The sequence below is a fragment of the Anabrus simplex genome, chromosome 14 (genome assembly GCF_040414725.1).
Source record: "Anabrus simplex isolate iqAnaSimp1 chromosome 14, ASM4041472v1, whole genome shotgun sequence".
NCBI classification, from domain to species: domain Eukaryota; kingdom Metazoa; phylum Arthropoda; class Insecta; order Orthoptera; family Tettigoniidae; genus Anabrus; species Anabrus simplex.
The window spans coordinates 49551847-49568286 of NC_090278.1; the positions used below are offsets into that span (position 1 = coordinate 49551847).

At 40.6% G+C, this 16440-nt stretch overlaps 1 long non-coding RNA gene across 1 annotated transcript in view; it reads left to right on the plus strand.

The window, feature by feature from the left end:
• The window catches only part of LOC136885542 (uncharacterized), a 32419-nt gene that overhangs the window by 15566 nt on the left and 413 nt on the right, over nucleotides 1-16440 (plus strand). Inside the window, exon 2 of the long non-coding RNA XR_010861555.2 lies at nucleotides 8764-8830. This is a non-coding gene — a long non-coding RNA (uncharacterized lncRNA). The remainder of the gene's footprint in view (nucleotides 1-8763; nucleotides 8831-16440) is intronic.

Here is a 16440-nt window from a genome sequence, read left to right on the forward strand (position 1 = left end):
TAGCTAGCTGCAATACTTAGCGGTCATATACAGCACATTTTCTAATGGGACACCTCTTCTTGTGACTTTTGGCCACTCAGTATATATTCCAGGACAAACCTGTTTTCTGCCTCCACTGGTTAAGTTAGTGCTTGTTCTGGGTACAAAACTAGTGTAGGCACTCCAGCATAAGTTTGTGAGGAAATATATATGAATCTTAGTTTTAAATCCTTTTAGGAGATAGATGTGTTCATTAGGAATGTCAGCGACCCATCTGCCCGCCTAAAAAAGGTAAATTTACTTTTATAACCTATTGAAACATAAGGTACTTTTTTCTTTTATAACCTAATGAAATATTTCATGCACCATTGTCCATTAGCCAACCTGCTACTAGCTCTGCCATTGGCCAATATGATGTCATTCCCAGAATTCATAACTTGCAGCTTCTGTTACCAACCCGTGCAGAATAAAAGCAGAAGAAAGGCTTTGTTAGTGGATATAACCTATCTTTGCAAATCCGGACCAATCTCTGTCATGAGAACAGTGGCCCTCCTGGGGTCAAACTGCCTTTGAGATTTTTTCCTATCACTGCAGTGCATACTGTGCACACGGCAAGAAAAAAGGTAATTCAGTAGCTATAACCTATGTTTGCAAATCCAGGTCAATAACTTTGTAACTGTTGGTAACAGTTCGTAGCTCATAAAGACTCTCCTGTCGGCAATCCTGTGAACTAAACAGAACAGATAAAAGACCATCACCCTCCGCTGAGTCCTCGTGCAGTAAGTGGAGTGCCTTCACGAGGCTTGTGCCTTTTTTCTGATTTCTCTAATTTTCTTTAGCCACACATTTTTGATAACACGGAAAATATTTGCTATTCTTCATGGTACAATCCATTCTCTATTTCATACTTTTATAGTTGTATGGAATTCTTCCTCTTTGTTTATTTTTTCTTTATACAAGGTATATCTGTGATGATTTTACAAACTTTCAGGGATGATGGACGATGGCAAGTGGATCAATTTGAGATAAGGAACCATATTCCAGAAATGATCAAGGGAAATTTAAGCAAAATTTTACTCATTTAAATCCATTTACCTGCACAGTTTCACAAGCTGCTCCGTTTACAACAAATGTTCGAAATGGCATCCACTTGTGTCAATGCAGGCATGGCATTGTTGCACAAAGTTCTATCCTACCCATTCGAATATTCCTGGTGTCGTTTGAACAGCATTGCAGGCAGCGAGAATTCTCACCAAGAGATCCTCTTCAGTTTTGACAGGTGTCTTATAGATAAGGCTTTTCACATGGCCCTACAAGAAGAAATCTAGTGGGGTGAGATCATGTGAACGAGTGGGCCACAGAACAGGACCTCTTCTTCCTATTCACTTTGCAGGGAATGCCTGATCCAGCTGTTCATGAACCCTCAGTCCAAATCAAGGTGGGGCTCTATCATGTTGGACGAAGGGCAAGTGGGATGTGTTCCAGGAATGTGGATAGTAAATCTCTGAGCACCACAGTGTACACTACTGCTATTAAGAATGGGCGGATGTTAAACAACTTTGATTATTAACAACTTTTGACTCAAACGTTTGCGGACTACGGTTCCTTATGCCAAGGTGATGCATTTTCCACCCTCCATCATCCTTGAAATTTTGTAACGTCATCACGTATACACCCTGTATTTGCTACCCAGATTTTTAATCCTAAGTAAATCGGTGTCCTTACATACTCTGAATAAATAAGCCTGTTCCATTAATTCACTGCGGAGGAAACAACAATTTTTATCATGTTTCTCTCATAAACCCTTATTCTTATGAGAGTGATCCCAAAAATAAGGTCTCCTATTTTTTTTATAAATACAGAACTCTGTTCACGTGGCTGTTGGTCACAATATTGTGAAGAGTGTTTCCCGCGTTTGCATATAAAGATGCGCTCGCCATGCTGAGGCACTCGGTCTTGGCTTGGAAGGCGCTGAGAATGGAGCTCTCGTTGGATGTTACCCTCAAGTGCGAAGTGCGAGCAGTTATTCAGGTTTTGAACGCAAAGGTACTGAACCGATTGAAATCCATCGCCAATTGATGGAAGTGTATGGTGAGTCGTGCATGTATGTCAAAAACGTTCATAAGTGGTGTAGAGAGTTTGCAGCCGGTCGGACTGAAATTCATGATGAACAAAGGAGCGGGAGACAGTCAATTTCTGTCGAGACGGTTGTGAAGGTTGAGCAAATCTTGCGTGAAGATCAGTGGATCACCTTGGATGATCTCTGCAGTTTGGTTCCTGAGGTTTCCCGAAGCGCTGCTCACAGAATTTTAACGGAAAAGTTGAAATACCAGAAGGTGTGCACAAGATGGGTGCCACGCATGCTTACTGAAGACCACATGCGGCAACGAGTTGATTCTTCCCGTGCATTTCTTCAACGCTTTGCTGCCAAACAGGACTACTTTTTGGACTCAGTTGTCACAGGTGACGATACCAAAGCCGTGGACATTGAAGCAAACACAGTCTGCCGGTAAAGTGTTTTGGGATCGAAAAGGGGTATTGTTGATCGACTTTGACCGCTGAGACCACAATTAATGCTGACAGGTACTGTGAGACCCTGAAAAAACTCAGATGGGTAATTCAGAACCAGAGAAGAGGAATGTTGAGCAAGGGCATAAACATTCTCTATGACAACGCTCGGCCGTACGTCGCCCGGCAAACTGTGGCTCTCCTGCAACAGTTTAAGTGGAACATCATCACTCACCCACCCTATAGTCCCAATTTGGCACCCAATGACTATCACTTGTTCCTTAACACATTGTTGTCTGGTTGCGCGCTACTCCATTCTTTCCTGTGGACTGGTAACAGATGCACACCTAGCTTGAGAAGTAGAATGAAATATAAATACATGTAACTTTTAAATGACACGAAATAAATTATTGAAACCTGGTGAGAGCACTTACCAGTGATTCTAGTACTTGATTTTAGTGTGGTATGCATGAAGCAGCTGCCCTTGTGCAAAGGAAGTTGACAAACCAAGCAGATGTACCTTGTGCCCTTGTGTTTCTTGTTTGCAGTGCATAATCTGCAGGGCTTCTGAGGGTACTTTTTCCTTTCACCACATTTATATTTTTTGTTTCTGTGATGTGGGAGAGGTTTTATACCTCCCACAATTTTGTTCATAATAGAGATTTGATTGTTCCACAAGAAGCTGAAGCAAGTCCGCCTAGGGAACGATCTACCTCCGGGATACTCGCGGAATTACTGGCCATAAAAGTGAGGCCTGTAAAACATATAAATGGTTCTAGGACTCTGTTTTCATCCTTATTTGTCCATCCATCAACCTCACTCTCACTATTGTCACTGGCATCTTCACTTGTATTATTGTCACCGTCAACAGACTCGTCTGAACTGAATGTCGCACTTTCACTTACGCGCATATATTTTGATGTTGACGGACACACATCTTCACAATCACTAATACTTACATTTTTGCAATCAATATGAACATCAGATAAACTATCACCATGCGATTCTCCAAATATTTCTTCATCGTTCAAGCTGTCTTTGCCACGGCGCACCATGCTCACACCTGACAGTACATGTGGTCACGCGGTACTGAGAGTTATGAAACCACTCTTCCCGTGCTGAAAGCATAGTCAGGGAAAGAATATATCTATCTGCATTCCGATCAAGAAAGACTTTAGTTTCTAAACACGAAATATTTCGATTAATAAACTGCGGAGGGGATAAAATCACATAAGAATGAAGCCACGTGAGAAAACGTTAATTTACGTAGCCGGTCACCCACGTACCAATGCGAAACTACGTTAATTAACATAGCCCGTCATTAATGTGTTAAGTTGAAAGAACATATGGCTGGGAAGCGACTGATGACGAGGTGAAAGGTGAGGTTCTCAACTTCCTGAACAGTATGGCAGTGAGCTGGTATGACATGGGCATACAAAAACTGTCACAGCGTCTACAAAAATGCATCGACCAAAATGGTGATTATGTAGAAAAATAGCTAAGTGTTCAAGCTGTAAAATGATGTAAGCCATTGTAGAAATAAACAGGTCTATGTATTTATAAACAAAATAGGAGACCTGGAATTACCTTCGTACATATATCCATTAACTGTCGCATTTTACCTCTTATTTCTCTATTTGTCAGCCTTTCTTTCTTTATTGACAGCATTTGGATAATTTTGCAGAATTGTAATAATTTTCTTTAGGTCTTATATTCTGCCATGAACATCTGTTTCTCAATATCATTCACTGTAATAATTACTTTGTTACTCAACTTCGTATCTTTGTTCTTAATCTCTGTATCCCAACAGCCTCCCATTTCTATTCTGTCTAGCATCCTATTTACTTTGCTCAGCCAGTAATCACCTTTTAACTGTGCCATTTTGACCTGTAAGAATGCTGGGAAGAACAACTTGCAAGTTAAATTTCATATGTTTCGTAAAAAAAAAAAAAAAAAAAAAAAAAAAATTGAAGTTAATCGGTTGTGAGATGTAAATGCAATGACGACATCATTGTTGACACGATATGGGCTTCTGGGCTTATACTGTGTCAAGAAAACAAGGTGAAACTCTTTTTATTTCACAGGGAACTTTGATCTCGACTGTTCACGAGGAAGTCTTCTACAATAATGAGGGTTTGAATTTAAGAATGCTTGCCGTTGGAGCTGTACTGGTACGCTCATTTGTCACCAGGTGACTCGCTGTATGCTGGCATAGCACTAGTATTCCAAGCGGGAGTGGACGACAACATTAAGCTCCAGTTAAGATGTTCTATCACACTGTGTGCGCGTTGTTTTGTTCTGGTGTTTTCCAAATTAATACGTTCGTCATCACCAGTTGGTTTATTCCAAGCTATGTGTTATGTGTTAATTCATTCTTTCATAATGTGAGTGTACCGGTTATGCCCCTCCCCTTTCACACCATCTCACATCATTATCCTCTGGTTTCCTCCACATACTTTCTTTCTGTTCTTCAGTTCTGTTCTACTGTATTCTATCCTGCTGTCTTTCAATGTATTTTATTTTGTTAGTTTCTATTTATTTCTTCTACCACATTTGTCCCTGATTCGTCTGATGTCCTGTCTGATATTCCTCATGCACACACGGTGTGATAGAACATCTTAATTGGAGCTCAATGTTATCATCAGCTGCCACTTGGAGCACTGTGCCAGCCATTCACAGACTTTATGGAAATCAGGAATTTTACTTCCAACACGATAGTGCACCACAACATTATCCCAAGAAGTCCATGTGTGCCTTGATGACAATCTTTCAAGGCACTGGATAGGACGAAGAGATCCGATTGAGTTTCCACCATGTTCTCCGGATCTAACTCTGTTGGACTGATACCTATGGGGACCTCTTACCATAGAAAACACTGGCATGTGCCGCATTCGCTCAGCACACTTCAGCAAACGTTTGATCAGCAGTTAAACATACTCAGAAGTGTATCGATGCCGATGGTGGGCATTTTGAGCAACTGTGATAACTGGAAAACTGGAGAAGTCAAAGATGATTAGTTGTTCATCATTTTCTGTTTGTGTGAATTCAGCTTCGATATGTTAAGAGTTTTTTCTTTGCTTGAAATGTGTATTAATTTTACTGGCACCCTCTGGCTGTACGAAATATACCCCTCCAGGGCTTATATTTTGTGCTACTGTTGTTGCCTGTGGAGTGTTCCATGGCCTATACCATTCTTTAGCCAATAGTTTCACACTCATCCTTGGTGTTTCACTTTCATCCCTATTTTGTATTCTTTGAACAATTGGGAACATGCATCATTTTCAAAAATATTTTTTTTGAAAAGTACACCAATGAAATAGTACGTAAACGTATTACATTGTGGTATGTTGCCTTGTTTTTTACCATTAAAAAATTATTTAATAGTGCCTTTCCGCAAGGCGAGTGAAACGGCCTCTGACGTAAGCGGCGCGCTGTGACGTCACGATCCAGTACCGCATGGAGCTCTACCAGCCGTTGTGCATCAGCCGTTGCTAAAAGCCGATTGTTTATTATTCATGATCGCGAATAACTTCGAAATGACAGAAGAAAGGTTCAAAACAGCACAGTCAGACAATCTACCATGTGACTTTTGTGGCCGCAGAAATTAGCGGATAACAAGCAAGTTTGTAAGTGGCGTCTTTTATATATGTGCAATGTACTGTAACCCATAGTATTAGGATAACAACGAACCTGGATAGATATCACATCACTTTCAATATTTCTTTCTAGACTGATTCCCCTATTAAAGAATAACATTACATTTTCGGGCTTTCAGCATTAGTAAAGTAAGAAATCGGATTTCAGCACTAACATAAACATATAGGTAGCATTATAGTACTAGTCCGCTTCTGTGGTGTAGTGGTTAATGTGTGCCACTTCCGGAGGCCCGGTTTCGATTCCCGGCTCTGCCATGAAAGTTGAAAACAAATAGTACGAGGGCTGGAACGGGGTCTACTTAGCCTCGGGAGGTCAACTGAGTAGAAGGGTTTCGAATCCCACCTCAGCCATCCTCGAAGTGGTTTTTCGTATTTTCCTACTTCTCCTCCAGGCACCTAAGGCCACGGCCGTTTCCTTCCCTCTTCCTTGTCTATCCCTTCCGATCCTCCCATCCTCCAACAAGGCCCCTGTTGAGCATAACAGGTGAGGCCGCCTGGGCGAGGTAATGGCCCTCCTCACCAGTTTCATCACCATACTCAAAGTCTCACGTTCCAGGACACTGCCCTTGAAGTGGTAGAGGTGAAATCCCTCGCTGAGTCCGAGAGAAAACCAACCCTGACGGATAAACTGATTAAGAAAGAAAGAAAGAAGGAAAGAAAGAAAGATCATAGTACTGTAGGTCTATAACCTATCATTTCTAAAAAAATATATATTTATGGTTGGGGCAACTGGCCTACCCACTTCCGGGGCCCATGAAAGAGAATTAAATATCTTTGTGGAGGGGAAAAGTTAAACATGATAAAGATAAATATGACTTCATCTAGTTTTCACAAGTTGGGCTGAGTGGTTCAGACGGTTGAGGTGCTGGCCTTCTGACCCCAACTTGGCAGGTTCGATCCTGGTTCAGTCCGGTGGTAGTTGAAGGTGCTCAAATACGTCAGCCTCGTGTCGGTAGATTTACTGGCACGTAAAAGAACTCCTGCAGGACTAAATTCCTGCACATCGGCGTCTCCGAAAATCGTAGAAGTAGTTAGTGGGGCATGAAGCCAATAACATTAATTACATTTGGCTTTTAACAAGCTGAGCATATCAGGAAAGAAAAGTGTCCTGGTGACATTTTAGTCGCTCAATACAGGAATGTCTTTGGGTGCTGTGACTTTTACTTTTTTTTGTTTTTTTGTTTTTGCTGTTTGCTTTACGTCACACCGTCACATATAGGTCTTATGGCGACGATGGGACAGGAAAGGCCTAGGAATGGGAACAAAGCGGCCGTGGCCTTAGGTACAGCCTCAGCATTTGCCTGGTGTGAAAATGGGAAACCACGGAAAACCATCTTCAGGGCTGCCAGCAGTGGGGTTCAAAACCTTCTATCTCCCGGATGCGAGCTCACAGCTGCGCGCTCCTAACCGCACGGCCAACTCGTGCGGTATTTTTACCCTTCGGTTTATTGACTTGGCTTGTATAACCTAAAACTTAGGCTAAGTTGGATAATATTTTAAACACCTACATCACTATTTTCACCTGTGTGCAATTATGTTATTTATTTCATTAATATTATGATAATTATTATAATTGAGCATTGTTAACTTATAAGACCCCAACAAACAAGCATTGGTTTTGTGTAGAGTTATACATTTGTTAAATTCACGTTGTTTCCTTTCATGATGTACACGCCTATTCTTTGTTACATTATAGAGTATTTAGATATAGCCTAAATTTCTTTACCAATTAAGCTCTTCAATAAAGACATACATAACTGCCCCATGCCAAGATATATTGGTAGAATTAGAGCTGTCAAAATGGTTCATAACCCCTTTGATTTATTATCTTGACATGGATCACCCAAAACATAGGTTAGGTTTGGAGAATACTTTAATAATCCGCATTATTTAATGCACTGTTTATTACTTTCATATTCCAAGATGTAATTGAAGCATTTAAATAAAGCATCATACATTAAAATTTAAAGTTTTACCACTAGAACAGCTGACATGGAAAAATTATTTGAAAATTCAAACAAATTCATCTTACGTTAAAATCTTAAAAAAAATAAACTGTAGACTTTTCCGATATATCACCAGCATTTTTTCGGCTCGCCAAAATCCATTTCTCCCTAGTTTTAGAGTCTTTGGAACATGTATAAACAATTTGTTTGGTATGGTATGCGATGTACTAGTGCACATCGGAACTCTACACCATTTATAAGTTTTCTGCCTCACTGTCTGCGCAGGATTCATTTTAAGTCTAAAATATACCACTCAGATTATTATCCGATGTATAGACCTCGAATTTAATCATACTAGACACTAACGTAAAGTAGAAATACGCGAAGTGTATCCTGCTTCTCACAGCGCACTATGTGTTATTTCGTCTGCTAATTCAGTCAACCTGTACGATGACGTCAGACCAATGAGATCGCGTACTTTCGTGACGTGACATTTTCGTAGATTTTTATCATGTTTGGAGTTATTATTTGTACATTCTGATCACATTTTTGAATACTGCACGAAATTTTGAATCAGATTAGCATATTTTTAATTAAAACCCCGGAGCATGCATGTTCCCTATTCTGTGGGTCATTTCATCACTAAAATCTCCTGGCCTTTACGATTGTTGCAGATCTCGACGAAGTATGGAAGACAAGGTGATCATTGAGACCGAGTCAACATGGATAGAGGAAACGGAGGTTAGTCACTATAGTGACGATATTAATATATTTTCTTTGTAATTTTATTATATTTATGTTTTGTGCTGAAATTATTGGAAGCTTTGTGGCTGCTAGATGCATAAGATGTAAACTTGAGCAGATCAAAGTTCACTAAATGAAGTACTGATTTGCAACAACAACAACAACAACAACAACAACAACAACAACAACAACAACAACAACAACAACAACAACAACAACAACAACAACAACAACAACAACAACAACAACAACAACAACAACAACAACAACAACAACAACAACAACAACAACAACAACAACAACAACAACAACAACAACAACAACAACAACAACAACAACAACAACAACAACAACAACAACAACAACAACAACAACAACAACAACAACAACAACAACAACAACAACAACAACAACAACAACAACAACAACAACAACAACAACAACAACAACAACAACAACAACAACAACAACAACAACTGAATGACCTAAGCTATGGAGTAGCAGACATTATTCCAAATTGTGCCGTCCAGGCAGTCTTCATATCATTTTCTGATTTACTGCTGTTGAGCAACAAAAGTGGAATTCTACTGGATGGTTATTGTATCTTCATCACCCTCTTTTCCGTCTCCTTGGCTGAATGGTCAGCTTGGTGCTCTTCATTTCAGAGGGCCTTTGCTTCAATTCATGGTCAGATTAGGGATTTTAATCCCTTGACTTGGAGACTGGGTAATGGTTTTATTAGCAATATCTCTACAATGCCCATACCACACCCAACATTGTTCTCCTCCACAATAACATGCAGTTTCCTATTTGGCAGATGCCGCCTAGCCTTGTTGGATGGTCTGCATTGTTTATGCTGAATCATTAACTGCATATTCATACCCAAATTCATTAATTATAATTAAATGCCAAATTAAATTCATTTCTCAGAAAACCAAACATCTTACAAAACAACTAACATTTTAGTAAAAATCCCTGCTATATGATAGTATAGTATGATTTTATGTATGCATGTGTCCAGCTCATCAGCTGAATGGTCAGCCTGTTGGCCTTTGATTCAGAGGGCCCCAGGTTCGATTCCCGGTGGAGGCGGAGATTTCAACTTCTTCTTTTTCTTCCTGATACGTTCCTGCTTGTGCAGGTCGTTCACAGAGCCTCTTCCAATCTTCTCTTTATTCCCCACAGTCTATCATTCATCCCTGTCTCCCATTGTAGTTCTCTCTGCTTTACGTCCTCCTCCACCTGATCCCTTCATCTTATTCGTGGTCTTCCAGTTAGTTTTCTTCTGGATTCTGTCCGTTCCAGAGCTTTTCTTGGTAATTTTTCTTGTCCCATTCTTTTGACATGGCCGAACCATTTTAGCCTATTTCTCTCCACAGCTCCTTTTAGGGGTTGATCTGTGGCATGTTTTGTATTATTTCATTTCTTATCTTGTTCCTCCTCATTTTACCCAAGATCCCTTGCAGAAAACGCATCTCTGTTGCTTATGAAGTACTCAGGTCTTTTTCTGTCCAAGTCCACCATTCTGATCCATAAGTCAATTTTTGCTTTGGTAGGTAATTTCCAATTTCCAATTATGTCTGATATACAGTAATCAAATTTTGAGCAATTTCCTCCTCTCCAAAATTTCTTCCTTGATGTTTCCTTTCCCAGTTAGCTTACTTCCTAGGTATTTAAAAGAATCTACTTCTTTAAGAACTTTTCCATTACACCTAACATCCTTCATTTTGCTGTTTTTACTGATTTTCATTACCTTACTTTTTGTTAAACTTATTTCCATGCCTGCTTCTTCAATTGCCCTCTGCCAGGTATTTAGTTGTTCTTCCAATTTTTGTTCATTTTCTTCCCATGTCATCACATCCGCTGCACATGCTATGACTTTCATATCATTTGCTGTTGAGTCTTGGAGAACTTTTGCTATGCATGGTTAATTCCTATGGTTCTGGGACTGGGTGTTTGTGTTTGTCCCACCACATTCCTCTTCACATTCACACAACACACCACATTACCACCGTAAAAAAGCCAGATCAGCATGTGCGATGCAGTTCGCAGCCACGACCATACCAGTGTGGGAAAAGCAGTAGTAGTAGTAGTAGTAGTAGTAGTAGTAGTAGTAGTAGTAGTAGTAGTAGTAGTAGAAGAAGAAGAAGATCTACTTATGTTTCTTGACTTGGGATGAGGTGAGACAATATTCTATAGAATGTTTTTATGGCCGGATGTCCTTTCTGATGCCAACGTCAGTTGAGAAGGACGAAGAGGAAATGAATGATGATGGAAGGAATCGGCTGTGACCTATGAATAGGAACTGTCTTGGGATTTGCCTGGAAATGAACGTGAGAAACCACAGAAAACCATTCTCATGACAGCTGATGGTGGTCATATGTAAGAATTTCATTTTGATCTGTATTGGAAATTGATCACAAATTTATAAAAGGGAGTCGGTCGACCTATGATGATGTGACTGTTTTTTATTCATAGAGTATTCATTAATGGGACACATTTTGACTTCTGTGTTGTGAGGTCGTTCTCAGCCATAACATAAGGACCATAATCAGTATAATTTCCAAATAACTGAAGCACAAAAGACTAAAGTATAAAGACAAAACACTTAAAAATCTTGACTTTATGTTGTCATTAACCCATTCACATCATATGATGAGCTGTGGTTGCGTGCAATGTTTTGGCGCATGAATCAAATGATGAGCTCAGCTCGCAATGATGCAGTGCCTCGCTTATTTTTGTACATTGTAAGACACTAGAGGCATGTGCTGTTGGTAAACAATGCTGTCTGTATTTCTGTGTGACACTGGAATTGTTGAACAACAATTTAATTACGTCAGGACCAGGCAAGTTATCCGTGCGGTTAGGGGCACACAGCTGTGAGCTCACATCCGGGAGATAGTGGGTTCGAATCCCACTGTCAGCAACCCTGAAGATGATTTTCTGTGGTTTCAGATTTTCACACCAGGCAAATACTGGGGCTGTACCTTAATTAAGGTCACAGCTGCTTCCTTCTCATTCCTAGGCCATCGTCGCCATAAGAACTATCTGTGTCGGTGCGATGTAAAGCAAATAGCAAAAAATTACGTCAGTATTCATTATGCAGTAGAAGCGGTTTCGTGGCAATTTGAACAAGAGATTGAAAGCGCATGTAGACATTGTTTTAGATGGCAATTATGGCAATAGTCGCCTTTTGGTAAATGAATCTGAGTTCGAGGCTAGTGATAGCAACAGTGAAAGCTACTGAAGTGATCAGAATATTGAAGAAAGTGAGAGTGAAAGTGCCACGCCAGGTTGTACCAAACGTGCATGGCCGGTGACACAAAAGAACCCAAGTGATTGGAAATTGGAGAAAAAAGATGATAATCTCGATATATACATTTCGAGGATAGACTAGTGTTTAGTCCACCCACCCTCTGAAATTGCAATGTTTTTAGAGTACACAGTTCCGGTCTTTTTGAAATTATTTCAAATTAAACATTTGTACCACAGCCAGCAGTCACCCAAGGAACGAAGAATGGGTAAGTCATAACCTTCAATGGCATGAATGCAAAATTTGAGTGAATTATCTGCATTAGATTTATTTTATGAATGTTTTTGTGTGACAGGTACGCTCAAACTACGGTCGGGAAAATTAAATCTGATTCCACAGTCAACAATGTGGCCATTTATTGGGACTTTAATAGGTTAAAGATGAAAGCTGTAAAGCATTGCCCATCTATTCTTAGGGTTCTTGTAATGGTGAAAATGATTTGGTAATTCATGCTAATGTTCTATAAGTAAAACATTGTCGTATTCAATAGGTGGACCCACTCCTACTTAAGGACGGTGGGTTTTGAACCGATGTGTCTTCCAAAAACAGAGCTTGGCTCCATAGCTATAGCTTGCTGATGCACTGCCGTTTCGCTTGGTATAATATGATTTTATAATAGAGTGTTTTCCTTATAAAACCTGACTGCTCGCATACAGCTGAGCGGAGGCTGACCGGCTAATTTCCCCCCACACCTACAGCCCATCTGGCCACACTCGGCCTGCACTCAGTCTCTGCTTCTTAAATCTGTAAGTCTACACATACAGTATAATAAACTAAATTTAATTCTTAGTTAAATGGTGGAAATGTTGTCCTCCTGCAGCTAAACAGGCAGTGTACCGGGTAAACACATTTTGATGTAGCTTGGCCACTGTAATGTTTCTGGTTTCATTTCATATGTTTTTGTTGCTTTCATTAATCTGTTTCAGTATTATCCTTGGCTTTGACAATATGAAAGTCACTGAGGTATGAGCGATGCTAGTAATGCCATTCCTTATGCAGCCAGTCCCTGCTATCAATGGTGTGAAAATAGGGTCGGAAAGCTACAGGAATCTACTTGACTCCTCATTTCACTGCTATGCCTCTTCAGTGATGCATAGGCCATCTATGACAGTTAATGGTGGAGCTGTTGAGGATCCAGCCAGCCTTTGGTGCTGGTGATGGTGATTATCGTTTTAAGAGGAAGTATAACTAGGCAACCATCCTCTATATAACACTAATCAGAGAAAAAAGAAATGCAAGGGATCGGACACTTCAAAAATGAAGGCATTGACCAAAGGAAGACAAGGGCCATTAAGGGTGTAAAAATGAGACTCCCTAGGCCTCGAGTACTCTAATACCTTTGGGGTCGGAAAAGAACAAGAGTTGACCAAGGAAGGTTGGATAGGATAGATGAAAGTGAAGACCCTGGCACAAATAAGGGGAAGTAATGCTAGGACTCAGCTGAGGGCCCTGTGGTTGCCATCACATGCTCCCAAGTTAAGAGCCCCTGGAGCCCCTTTTAGTCACCTCTTATGTCAGGCAGGTGTTACCATGGATCCATTGTACTGCCCTCATCTACAGGGGTGTAACCAGCCTTTGGGCTGAGGATTGAACATATGCATGTTATTGTATGTTCCTCCAGTGTGCATGGATTTGTTTGGTATACATTGCCCTTCAGGGTAACTAACTAACTAACTAACCTAACCCCATGGCACTACAGCCCTGAAGAGCCCTGGCCTACCAAGCGACCGCTGATCAGCCGGAAGGCCTACAGGTTGTGAGGTGTCATGTGGTCAGCACAACTAATCCTCTCCGCTATTATTCTTGGCTTTCCAGACTGGGGCCGCTATCTCATTGTCAGATAGCTTCTCAGTTCTAATCACGTAGGCTGAGTGGACCTCGAACCAGCCCTCAGATTCAGCTAAAAATCCCTGACCTGACCGGGAATCGGACCCGGGGCTTGCGGGTAAGAGGTAGGCATGCTACCCCTACACCACAGGGCTGGCATTGGCTTTCAGGTTACCCCACAAATAAAAATCATGGACTGTTATATTTGGGCAGCAGGAGAGCCATAAACCAATACTAACCACTGTATCTTCTAATACTTCCGTTATTGTATCTGTGCATTCCTTTGCTTAGATTTGGAAACTTGGTGAAACCAAAAATATGATTCTTCTTCTTCTCCTTTTTCTGTTAGCTGATTAAAAGATGAGGTGAGAATGGCATTTCAGCACTGCTTTCCATTCACTGTAGCCTTGTAAAAAAAAAAAAAAAAATAAAAAATAAAAAAAAATGGACTGATTATGCATGTTGCACCAATCGCACACCAAACTCCGATTTTCCTATCATAAAGAGGAATTTCCTGTATACACTCTGAGTTTTCAGAACACCAATAGGGTGTGTTGTGAGAGTTGATTTGCCAGTTAGGTCGAACCACGCCTCGTCTGTAAAGAACACAAGATGAGGGTCGATTGATCTTTCAGCCACTGAATACTAGAAACAGCTGCAATAACGCACACATGCTGCTTGATCAGCTGGTTATAAATTATGAATACTTATTTGTAAGGTTTGAATTTTAATAATTTTGTTGCTGAACTCGTTTGTTCAGAAGTTGCTGAAACCCCATCTGAGCATGAAGGTCATGAGGTGTGCCAGACAGCTGTCCAGCCGGCCTTGGCTCAGCTATGTGTGAGCGGTCAGGTTTTATATGGAAAACCCTGCTGTTACTTCACCCATATAATTATTAGTGTTTCTTTTTTTATTTGCTTTATGTCACACAGACACAGATAGGTCTTATGGCGACGATGACACAGGAAAGGCCTAGGAGTGGGAAGGAAGCGGCTGTGGCATTAATTAAGGTTCAGCCCCAGCATTTGCCTGATTGATTATTTTATTTAGGGGTTTTAATATGGATGTAAAGGAGAGGGTGTATAGGTCACTGGTAAGACCCCAATTGTAGTACGGTTCCATGATATGGATCCCTCACCAGAATTACTCGATTCGATATGTGAAAAAGATCCTAAGGACAGCAGCATGGTTTATCCTGCATGATTTCCGAGAAAAGAATAGTGTTACGAGAATGTTGCAAACTTTGGGTTGGGATGAATTGGGAGCAAGGAGACGAGCTGCTCAACTAAGTGGTATGTTCTGAGCTCTAAGTAGAGAGATGGTATAGTATTTACAGTACCTTAATAGGCAAATTAGGTGGAATGAAGTATTTAAAAGGAGGAAAGAACATAATACAAAGGTAAAGTTAGAATTCAAGTGTACATATTGGTGCCTGTATTAGTTTATGGAAAAGAGAATTGGGGACCAGAGTTATTTACCAAGGGAGATGTTTGGTAAATTTCCAACTTCATTGAATAAGACAAGACTAGTCAAACAATTCTCGACAGCTGCAGTCGCTTAAGAGCGGCCACTGTCCAGTATTCGGAAGATAGTGGCTTCGAGCCTCACTGTTGGCAGCCCTGAAGATGGTTTTCCATGGTTTCCAATTTTCATACCAGACAAATTCTGGGGCTTTACCTTCCCACTTCCTTCCCACTTCCTAGCCTTTTCCTGTCCCATCATCGCCATAAGACCAATCTGTGTCGGTGCGAAATAAATCAAATTTAAAAAAATACACTAATAATTATATGGGTGAAGTAACAATAGGGTTTTTCCATATAAAACTTGACCAATCACATGCAGCTGTGCCAAGGCCGGCTGGACAGCTGTCTGGCACACTTCGTGACTTTCATGCTCAGATGGGGTTTTAGCGACTTCTGAACAGATGAGTTCAGCAAGAAAATTATTAAAATCATACCTTACAAATACATATTGATAATTTATAACCAGCTGATCAAGCAGCATCTGTGTGTTATTGCAGTTGGTTTCTGGTATTCAGTAACCTGAAAGATCAATCGACCCTCATCTTCTGTTCTTTACAGACAAGGCGTGGTTCCACCTAACTGGTGAATCAACTCTCACAACACACCCTATTGGTGTTCTGAAAACTCAGTGTATACAGGAAATTCATCTTTATGATAGGAAAAATCAGAATTTGGTGTGCAATTTGTGCAACATGCAGAATCGGTCCGATTTCTTTTTTACGAGGCAACTTGATGATAATGAGTGAGTCAAACAATTGATAGGGGTTCTGCCAACTGGGCGACAGTCCTAAATGCAGATTTGATGGTGACTGATGATTGAAAAATTCCCAGTCCTGCCCTTAGCCCGCATTTTGGTGATTCATTTCATGCTGGTATGCTATCCTTAGGATTTCACATCCTGCCCTTAGCCCGCATTTTGGTGATTCATTTCATGCTGGTATGCT